Here is an 11,927-nt window from a genome sequence, read left to right on the forward strand (position 1 = left end):
AAAAGTTTGGGGAGGACAGCTAGGTGTCTCAGTGGATAGAGGGCCAGGCTTGGAGGTGGGATGTCTTGAGTTCAAATCTGACCCCAAAACACTTCTTAGCTGTGTGACCCTGGGCAAGTCACTTAACCCCCATTGCCTAGCTCTTACCACTTTTCAGCCTTGGAACCAATACTTAGTATTGAGTCTAAAACAGAAGGTAAGTATTTTTAATATTTTAAAAACTGGGGAGCAGAAATTTTAGTTCTTCTCCTCACCATGATGGCACTGAGGACCACTGCAAAGAATGCACATTTGGGGGAGTGAGGTATAAAGAGACTGAAAAGGTAGGAGACAGCTAGATTATCAAGGGCTCTGAATGCCAACCAAAGCCTTTTTATTTGATCTTACAGGGTACCATTGGAGTTTTTTTGAGTGGAGAAGGTGGGAAGGGAAAGTATGACGTATTCACACTTGTGTTTTAGGAAAATCACTTTAGTGATTGAATGGAGGCAATTGAATATAGGCAGTTGAATGGAGACAGTTAAATCCATCAGTAGGTTATTGCTATAACCCAGACACGAGGTGATAAAAGCCTGCACCAGAGTGGTGGCAGTGTCAGAGGAGAGAAGGTGGAGTGGGGATATTTGAGAGATGCTGCAAAGGTAAAATCGACAGACCTTAACAAGAGCTTGAGTATGGAAACAGGAAGAGAGAGTGAGGAATCCAGGATGACTCCCTGGTGTAGGTTGAAGGTCTGTGAGGCTAGTGTTGCTTTCTGCAGTGGTAGGGAAATTGTGTGTGTGTGTGTGTGTAGGAGGGGATGGGGAAAGATAAATTCTGTTTTGGACATATTGAGTTTAAGATGGCTACTGACATCCATTTCTGTAGGGCAGTTGGAAATGTGAACTTGGAGGTCAGCAGAAAGACTGGGACAGTAAAGGTCGATTTGGGAATCATTAACACAGAGATGATAATTAAATCCACAGGAGTCAACAAGAGCACCAAATGAAGTACCATAGAGACAGAAAAGAAGAGGACACAGGGAAGAACCCTGAGGGACACTTACAGTTACTGAGTCTAATGTGGAGAAGGATCCAATAAATGAGACTGAGAAGGAATGTTCACATAGGTGGTAGGAAAACTGGGAGAGAGCCTAAAGAAAAGAGAATATCAGCAAGTAGAGAATGATCAACATTGTCTAAGACTGAGAAAAGGTCAAGGAGGATGAGGATTGAGAAAATGCCATTGGATTTGAGAACCATAAGATCATTAGTAACTTTGGAGAGAGCAGTTTTGATGAAACAATAAAATCAGAAGCTGGATTGTAAGGACTCAAGAAGAGAGTGAGGAGAGAGAAAGTGGAAGAACCTAGCTATTTCTCTTCTAGGATAATAATTAGCAACAATGGAAGGACCAAGGGAGGATTTTTTTTTCAAGATGGGAGGTGAGACCTAAATGTTTGTTAGCAATAGGGAAGGAGCAAAAAAGAGGGAGAGATTGAAAATAAGTGAGACATGTATAACTAATTTCACATTTCTTGCCTTCTTTATGGGCAAAGAAGGTTGGGAGAGAGAAAGAATTTAAATGGAGTGGAACTCAAATTTTAAAAAAGAATGTTAAAAATAAATAATTTTTTAGAAAAGAAAAATTAGTGAGAGAATGGAGGTGACAGAGGAGGAAGTTTGTAGGAGGAGACAGGATGGAATGGGGTCACTCAAAGAGTTAGCCTTGGTAAAGAGTAAACCACTTCATTATATGAAATGGGAGTGAAGGAAGAAGAAGTGGGGGGGGGAGAAGCAGAAGCATTTAAGGAGAAGGGAAATGGAGTTCGTGGCCTCAATTTTTTCTGTAAAATAGAAGGCAAGGTTCTCAACTAAGGGAATAGGGGTGGGGGAGCCATAGGAGCTTTAGAGAAGGATGAAAAGATTTGGAACAGTCTTTATGGAAAGTGAGATAGAGAGTTGATAAAGGAGGTATGAGAGGATTGACTATAAGCAATAAGGGCCCAGTTGAGGTTAATAACATAAATCTGTAGTGGATGTAGTCAGAATAGTCAAGTAACCACCTTCATTCAGCACCAGTTGTTTTTGTGATAGTATTATTATATTTATATAGAAATATTTCTCTTAGTTCTGTTCACTTCACTGTCAGTTCATACCCTCCAAGATTTTTTGAAATCATCTTTTTAAACATTACTTTCTAGGTTTCTTTTGACTCTTGTTTGTATTTAAAGTTCCTACTCAGCTCTAATCATTTTTTTAAATCAGAAATGACTAAAAGTTTTGTATTTTATTGAACGTTCTTTTTTCCTGAAAGATTATATTTAGTTTTACAAGTTAAGTTATTCTTCATTGTAAAGAATATTGTTGCTTTTTTGAAAGAACAAATCCAAGATCTCCTCTTGTTTTTAGTAGAAGCTACCAGGTGCTGTTTTTAAAATGATAAAGGCTGATATTAAGAGGTAAGTCACCAAACTGTTATAATTAAAAATGATAAAGACTGATATTAAGAGGAAAAGTAATATTTTAATTACCGTGGCCATGTTGGTAAAAATATATAAGACCACGCGCCTGATAAAAGCTATTTCAAACTGCCTGCCATTTTTCTTCCCTCCACCTGGCTGCTTCATATGAAAGAGAGCAAGTCCAGCCTGATCTCACCATTTAAGTCATGCTCTACGTTGGTTCACGTTGGTTGATGTCATCACGCCAGAAACCAGAAACCCATCGAATCATGGAAAATGTAGTTTCAAAGTGTCCACAAGAAGTTTGTCATTTAAAAGCTCAAATGAGCCCCAAATTCCTCTAAATGGAACCCCCCAAAATTCCAAATAACACATGTGATTCTACCTGGGGTCTGTTGGTAATGGAACTACTTATTTCTAAATGCCTGGAATTTTTTTCTTTAACATGAGACCTCTGGATTTTAACTATGATGATTCTTTTGGGGTTCCTCTCATGAGGAGGTGATTCTATCTTCATTTTACCCTTTTGTACTAATAGGTATGGGAAATTTTCATTTCTGACTTCTTGAAATTAAATGTACAAGCTTTTAAAAAATTATGGATTTGGGGACAGCTAGGTGACTCAGTGGATAGAGAACCAAAGGACCTAGTATTAAATGTGGCCTCAGACACTTCCTAGCTATGTGACCCAAGACAAGTCACTTAACCCCAATTGCCTAGCCCTTACTACCCTTTAGCCTTAGAACTGATACTTAGTATCAATTTTAAGACAGAAGATAAAAGTGTTTTTTTTTAAATTATGGATTTCAGATGGTCCTGTGATTCTTAAATTAACTCTCTTCATGTCATATTTTCCAGATCATTTTTTTTCATATCAGTGACTGTAAGAATTTAAAATTGGGTTTTTATGCTAATATGAGAATTCTGCGGTAATATTGTGGTTGCCGACTTAAAATATTATAGCTCAAGTCAAAATGACTTTTAGTAGTGTTTATTTAAAAAGAGATGGAAAGAGTGAAAGTAGGGAAATGTAAGAAGAAGGAGAGAAAATGTCTAGCCTATCACACTAAATGTTTCTGTGGTGTCCAGTTCAACCCCAGCAGATCTCATTAACCTTCAGTCAGAGGATCCAGTGTTGTCTTATGCAAGGCTTACACCTACACAGTCTCCTCGAGGAAAGGAAGGCTTCTCTGGAACTAATCTCTCTAAAAAGCCTGGAAAGGAAGGCCAGCTACTCACTCATCAAATACGAAGTCCAAAGGAGAAGATCCAGGAGCAGTCCTCCAAGAAAGCAGTCCAAGAGACAAAGTCAAGGTCCAAGCCAAAGGTTCAAAGTCACCTCCAAAAGTCAAGTCACCAGGAGAAGCTCCTCAGACAAGAAGTTCAGGACTTTTTTGGTCCTTTTTCTACATCACTTCCTGTCCCTTTCTCCACTTTATAGGAACCAATTGCAGTCTTTCAATTTGCTTAGTACTGCCCAGGGGGTGGTCTGTGGCCTCTGGAGTTGTCACTTGCTTTAGTAAGTGACTCGGGTTCCCTTACTTAGTGTTAAGTAGGGGGTTTTAAGTTTTTGGTTGATTAATTAAAAAATTGCTGGTTGATAGACAAAGAAAGTTTGATTCACTCTTCACGTGACCCTACGTATTCTTTCTTTTTTTTCAATCTTTTTTATTTTCTTCTATTTTTTTCTTTCTCTCAGGCATTGATTTCTATCTAGCCTATTAGAGTTTCCACATTGTTCATTAATAAAGCAAGATTGTGAATCTGGAAACTTCTGGGGGTGGGGGGCAAGATGGTAGAGCAATCCAGAGAAGTTCCATGCTACCATGAGAATCCTCTCTAACCAAGATTAAAATATCACCATAAAACAAATACAGTAGTGAAAGAACTAATAAAGAGGCAGAGTGAAACAACTTTCAAGAAAAGAAAAACCCAAAAGGTAGGCAAAGAACACCTGGGGCACTGGGGTTAAAGGAGAGCAGAGCTAGCAAGAAGCTGTAGCAAGGAGGGAAGAGCAAGCAACCCCCAACACTCCTACCCCACATCTGCTGTCCAGGGTTTTGAACCTAAGTCCAAGTGAAAATCCAGATCCTGAGATTCTGCCTGGGCAAATAGTGGTACAAGCTAATCTCTACCCCTCGAAAATTTCAAACCTGTGGAGAAGTCCAGAGACTCAGTCTAAGGAATTCTAGTCTGGGCTTGGGATAAGGACATAGTTCACACTTTGGAGTGGCTGATAGTACTAAATACTAACTACTGATCTTTTTGCCCAAAGCTTAGGGCAGAGCTCTAAGATAGGACAATGAAGGGTGTGCCTGACTGAATCAAGTACACAGTGAAACCAAAAACTTGAACCTAAGGCTGGGGCTAGAATTTGATCATCCCCTGACCTGATCAAGTAAGATGAAAAGCTTACACCTAAGCCTGAGGTAAGTCTTTAAGCAATCAACATCTCAAGGGTCAATTGAATTAGCAGGGGGAAGGGCCTCTAAGAGCTCTTAGCCCTCAGACATTCACATCACCCCCCACATCTACCTATAATTAGATAAGAAAAATGAGCAAACAATAAAAAAGCACCTAACTCTAAAGAATTTTTATGGAGACAGAGCAAGATACAGACACAGAAGGGGACAGTGAAAGCAAAGGAAAAACATGCACAGTCTAAAAGAAAAATATAGATTGCAAATATGAATAACATGGAAATGGTTATTGAACAATGATGCATGTATAACTCAGTGGAATTGCTTGTCAGTGCTAGGATTGGGGAGGGGAAATGGGGGAGAAAAATCATGAATCATGTAACCATGGAAAAATATTCTAAAAAAATTTATTTAAGAGTAAAAAAAAAGAAAAAAGAAAAATATGTATTGGACTTAGATTCTAGAAGAACTCAAAAAATTCAAAAAAACAATTGAGAAGCAGAGGAATAGTGGGAAAGAGAAATGAAATTGATGCAAGGAGAAATGAAAGTGATACAAGAAGAAACAGACCATTTGAAAAAGGAAAACCAAAAACTGACAGAGGAAAATAAGGTCTTAAAAATCAAAATTGACCATCTAGAATGAGAAATCGAGAAACAATAAAGCAGAATTAAAGAAGTGAAAAAAAAGGAAAACATGAAATATCTGATTGAAAAAACAAGTCATCTAGAAAATAGATCTAGGAGATACAATTTGAGAATTATTTGATTACCTGAAAGCCATGATCAAGAAAAAATCTTGGACATCATACTATCAGAAATGATCAAAGAAAACTGCCCAGAGATCCTCAAACAAGAAAATAAAATAGAAATTGAAAGAATTCACAGATCACCTCCAGAAAGAAATCCTCAAATGACAACTTCCAGGAATGTAATAGCTAAATTCAAGAACCACTAAGTTAAGGAGAAAATTATTCAAGCAGCCAGAAAGAAACGATTTAAATACCATGGAGCTACAGTGAGGATCACAGAGGACCTAGTGGCTTCTACATTAAAGGATCAAAAAGCATGGAATACAATATTCAGGAAGGCAAAAGATTTGGGTTTACAACCCAGAGTCACCTATCTAATAAATCAGGCCTAAACAAAAAATGTGAAGTACAAGAAGAAAGAGAAAATGTAAGGGACTCATTAAGGTAAAAATGTTTATATGTCTACTGTAAAAGTGAAATTTGGAAAATGCCATCTAAAAGTGTATATATTTCTATGGACATGGAAAATGTATCAAAACTATATTTCCCATGATCCAACATGGTCCAACTGGTTTCCGTTTCCGGGTCTTTGGGCTTGGGGAGGCCGATGTCTTGACACAGGGAAGAGCTTAAATCTCCTGGGTTAGGAGGGAGTGGTCTCTCTTTGCCAGTAGGCTCTCTTGGCTAGCAGACTCGGAGACAGTAATGGAGGCGGCAGTTTTGAATGCTTACAAGCACGTGGTCTGATAACTTTATCTATCAACATGGCTTTAATTAAATTACTAATTTATATATTTATACCAGCCTTTATTATTTTTAATATTAATACTACATAGAAAGAGGATAGCTATAATTCTCAAAAATTACTCTTAGTAGTAGAGAAGATAGAAGGAATTTACCCAGAAAGAGGATGGGGAAGTAAGCTGATTATGATGATATTATGTATATAACATAAGATGATATGTATGTAAATGTGATAATATGAAATGATATATATGTATAATATGTATGCATATGAATGATATGTAAAAAAATCAAGGGATGAAAGAGAGTTGCACTGAGAGAGAAGGGAAGGGAGAGATAGAATAGGGTAAATTGTAAAACATAAAGAGGCATGAAAAATCAATACAGAGAGGGGAGGATGAGCATGGTGATGGGCAATGCTTAAACTTTACTCTAATCATAATGGCTCAGAGAGGGAAAAACAAGTATACTCAGTGGGGTATAGAGTTCTATCTTATCCTGCAGAGAAGTAGAAGGGGAATGAGACAAGGGAAGTGGGAGGTAATTGAAGGGAGGGGGAAATGGGTGTGTGTGACAAAAAGCAAAATACTGGTGAGGAGGAGCAGAGTAAAAGGAAATAGAGCAGGATCTAAAGAGAATAATATGATGGAGGGCAATACACAGTTAGTAATCATAACGCTGAATGGGAATGGGAATTCCTTAAAATGGAATAAGATAGCAGAGTGGATTGAAACCAGAATGCTACTATATGTTGTTTACAAGAAACACATTTGAGGCAGGGTGACCCACACAGATTCAAGGTAAAAGGATGGAGCAGAATTTTTTATGTGTCATCTAAAGTAAAAAAAGCAGAAGTAGCAATCATGATACCAGACAAAGCCAAACTAGAAAATGATCTGATTAAAAAAGATAAGGAAGGAAATTACATTTTGCTAAAAGGTACTATAAACAATGAAGTAATATCATTACTATACATTTATGCACCAAATGGTATAGAATCTAGATTACTAAAGGAAAAATTAAAGGAGCTCAAGGAGGAAATAGATAGTAAGACCATACTAGTGGGGGATCTCAATCTTCCCCTTTCAGAACTAGATAAATAGAACCAAAAAATGAATAAGAAAAAAGTAAGGGAAGTGAATGAAATGCTAGAAAAATTAGAGTTAATAGATATCTGGAGAAAATTGAACAGAGATAAAAAGGACTATGCTTTCTTCTCAGCCGTACATGGTACATATACAAAGATCAACCAAATACTAGGGCAATGATGGGCATACTATGGCCTGCAGGCCAGATGTGGCCCCCTGAAATGTTCTATCTGGTCTCACGACATTATTCCTAATCTGACAAATACAATGAGTAGGATACAATACAATGAAACTTCGAAAGAGTTGCCTTAGAAACAGACTGACAGATGAGCATTTCCTTTCCTCTGGCCCCCTCTTTAAAAAGTTTGCCCATCGCTGTACTAGGGCATAGAAATATTACAATAAATGTAGAAAAGCAGAAATAATAAATGCAACTTTTTCAGATCATAAAGTGATAAAATTATAATTAACAAGGGTCCATGGAAAGGAAAATAAATGTAGAAAAGCAGAAATAATAAATGCAACTTTTTCAGATCATAAAGTGATAAAATTATAATTAACAAGGGTCCATGGAAAGGAAAATTTTAAATTAATTGGAAACTAAATAATCTAATTCTTCAAAACTGGTAGGTTAAAAAAGGAATCATAGAAACAATTACTTCATTAAAGAGAATGATGAGGAGACAGCATATCAAAACCTATGGGATACAGCCAAAACAGTACTCAGGATAAAACTTATATCTTTAAGTGCCTATAGCAACAAAATAGAGAGGAAGGAGATCAATGAATTGGAATTGCAACTTAAAAAATTAGCAAAAAAAAATTTTTAATCCCCTGGTAAAAACTAAATTGGAAATCCTAAAATTTAAAGGAGAAATTAATAAAAATTGAAAGTAAAAGAACAATTGAACTAATAAATAAAACTAGGAGCTGGTACTTTGAAAAAACAAATAAAATTCATAAAGTATTAGTTAATCTAATTTAAAAAAAGAAAAAAGAGAATCAAATTAACAGTATCAAAGGTGAAAAGGGTGATCTCACCTCTAATAAAAAGGAAGTAAAGGTAATTATTAAGAACTATTTTGCCCAAATTATATGGCAATAAATATGACAATCTAGGTGAAGTGGGTGAATATTTACAAAAATATATATAGATTAACAAAAGAGGAAATAGAATACTTAAATAATCCCATCTCAGAAAAATAAATTGAACAAGCCATCAAATTTTTTCCCTAAGAAAAAATCCCCAGGACCAAACAGATTCACAAGTGAATTCTATCAAATATTTAAAGAACAATTAATCCCAATACTATACAAATTATTTGACAAAATAAGTAAAGGAGTCTTACCTAAATTCTTTTTATGACACAAATATGGTATTGATTCCAAAGTCAGGCAGACCAAAAACAGAGAAAGAAAACTACAGACCAAGCTCTTTAATGAACGTAGATGCAAAAATCTTAAATAAAATACTAGCAAAAGGCTACAGCAAGTGATCACAAGAATTATTCAATATGACAAGAGGAATTTATACCAGGAATGCAAGGATGATTTAATATAGGAAAATAATCCACATAATTGACCATATCAATAATCAAACCAACAGAAATCACATGATTATCTCAATAGATGCAGAAAAAGCCTTTGAGAGAATACAACACCCATTCCTATTGAAAAGACTAGGAAGTATAGGAATATAAGGGCCATTCCTCAAAATAATAAACAGTATATATTTAAAACTATCAGCAAGCATTATTCGCAGTGGGGACAAGTTAGAAGCCTTCCCAATAAGATCAGGAGTAAAGCAAGGATGCCCATTATCACCCCTATTATTTAATATTGTACTAGAAATGCTAGGGGTAGCAATTAGAGAAGAAAAATAAATTGAAGGGATTAAAGTAGGCATCAAGGAAACCAAACTATCATTCTTTGCAGATGATATGATGGTGTTCTTAAAGAATTCTAGAAAATCAACTAAAAGGCTAGTGGAAATAATTAACAATTTTAGCAAAGTTGCAGGGTACAAAATAAATCCACATAGATCATTATCATTTTTATATATGTTTAACAAAATTCAGCAGCAGGAGTTATAAAGATAAACTCCATTTAAAATCACTCTAGACAATATAAAATATTTAGGAATCTATCTGCCAAGACAAACACAGGAATTATATGGACACAACCACAAAACGCTTTTCACACAATTAAAACTGGATCTAAATAATTGGAAAAAAACATTAATTGCTCATAGGCAGGATAAGCTAATATGATAAAAATTAAAATTCTACCCAAATTAATCTACTTGTTAAGTGTCATATCTACTAAACTACCAAAAAACTTTTTTTATGGAATTAGAAAAAAATTACAACAAAGCTCATTTGTGCAAAGATAGGATTAACTCTCCTCTGGTCTATTTTTAGCTAATCAAATCAAGAACTTAAAGTACCCCCACTTACTATTAAGTATGAGAGTTCACAAGTCACTTACTTTAGTAAGTGACAACTCCAAAGGCCACTGCCCCCCAACCTTGGGCAGTGCTAGGCAAATTGAAAGATTGTCTTTGGTTTCTGTGAAGAAGGAGGAATGACAGGAAGTGACATGGAAAAAAGGGGTATAAAAAGAGACCAACATCGTCTAGCATTCATTCCCTTCCTGGTGTTTGGAGAAATTGGTTCCAGAGATCCCTGCCTTGGCTTAGAGGAGACCTTTTCCCTGGAAAGGCTTGCTGGGCGATTGCTAAGAATCCTGCCTTGGCTTATTATCCCAATTTTGCAAATAAGGAAACTGAGGCTGAGGGAAGTTAAGTGATTTGTCCAAGATCACATAGCTAGTAAGTGTCTGAGGCTGAATTTGAATTTAAGACTTCTTGGCTGGGGGGGGGGGGAGGGGAGGGTTCTTATTCTGAGAGGTAAAGCACTAGCAATTGGTGGGACCAAGAAAGACTTCATGTAGATGATGATGGTTAAACTGTATCATTAAGGAATCTCTGAGGCAGAGGGGAAAAGAGAATCCATTACAGGAACAGGGAACAACAGATCTTGCATAGACATAGAGATAATGAGTTGAAGTGCTCTCTGTGAGGAACAGATTTTAGCTGGGCCACTGAGTACAGAGAAAACCGTAAGGAGAAGTTGGGGTCAAGTTTTGAAGAATTCTAAAAGTTGAACAGAAGAATTTATAGTTTATTCTCAAGGCTTATCGAGTAGAATCTGATCTAAATTTGAAGACTATCACTTTAGCAGTTAAGTGGAGGGTTTATAGGAAAAAGGAGACTTGAAGCAAGGAGACCAATTAGGTTATTGCAATAGTCTAGGTGAGAAATGATGAGGGCCCGAATTAAGGTAGTGACTATGCGAATAGGGAAAAGGAAGTAGATTTGAGAGGTCATATAGAGATAGAAATAGTAGATTTGACAGGGATAATAAATAATCCAGGATGAGAGCAAGGTTACAAACTTGGGAGTTGGAAAGAATTGTGAACACAATTTTTTGTAGGAGTTTGGTCGCAAAAAGGAAAAGGTATAAAGAACCATAACTTTAGGAACATAGTACCATTAAGAATTTTGTGATGATAGAGGAGATTTGGGCATGTATGAAGACATGGAGGAAGGAATAAATCAATATGCAGAAGTTAAAGATTAAAGAGAGAGGCAATAACTAAAGAGAAAATCTGTTATGGAATACAGGAAGACAAGAGGGTAGTGGGCCAAGGACATATGTCTTAACAGTTAGCTATGACAGGAAAAGCTATCTATCTCTTTATCATAAACTAGAAGAAAGCAAGAAAATGTAGGCAATGATGATAAGGAGTTTTGAGATGAAGAGAAGGGTAGAAGAAGGGAGTCGTGGTAAATTGTTTCAGTTTTCTCAGTTTCCACAGGTGACTTGTGCTTGAGAAGTCATACAAAAGACACCACGGAGATGTATGATTAGAAAATCATATTGGATGTGAGAAACCAGAGACAGACAACCCAAGATTCCCATTGGTGTCCATGAGACATTCAAAGAACTATATATGTTGAGTGGGTCTTCTATGGGGAATTTATAGAAGGATGCCCAGGATGAAAGGGCAAAGGTAGGTTACAGTCTTAGAGTACTAGAAGTTCCACAGCATTTCAGAATTGGAAGGGTCTTCACTGTCCAATTGGTCCAACTTGTACCTGAACAAGTATTCCATGTGCAGCATCCTAGCTAAGTGTTTTTCCAAATTTTGCTTGTAGAACTCCAGTGACAGGGAACCTACTAACCCCTAAGGCAACCTATTCCACTCTAAGAATCCTCTAATTACTGGGAAGTGTTTCCTTATATCAAGTGTAAATCTAAATTTTTTGCAACTTCTATCCACTGCTCCTAGTTCTACCTTTTGAGGCCAAACAATAAATCTAATCTCTCTTCTATACGATATTGTTGTTATTCAATGTAGTTGTTGTTCAGTCCTTTCAGCTGCATAGGTCTCTTCTGGACCCCACTTGGGGTTTTCTT

Source organism: Gracilinanus agilis, chromosome 3 (genome assembly GCF_016433145.1).
Source record: "Gracilinanus agilis isolate LMUSP501 chromosome 3, AgileGrace, whole genome shotgun sequence".
Taxonomy (NCBI): Eukaryota; Metazoa; Chordata; class Mammalia; order Didelphimorphia; family Didelphidae; genus Gracilinanus; species Gracilinanus agilis.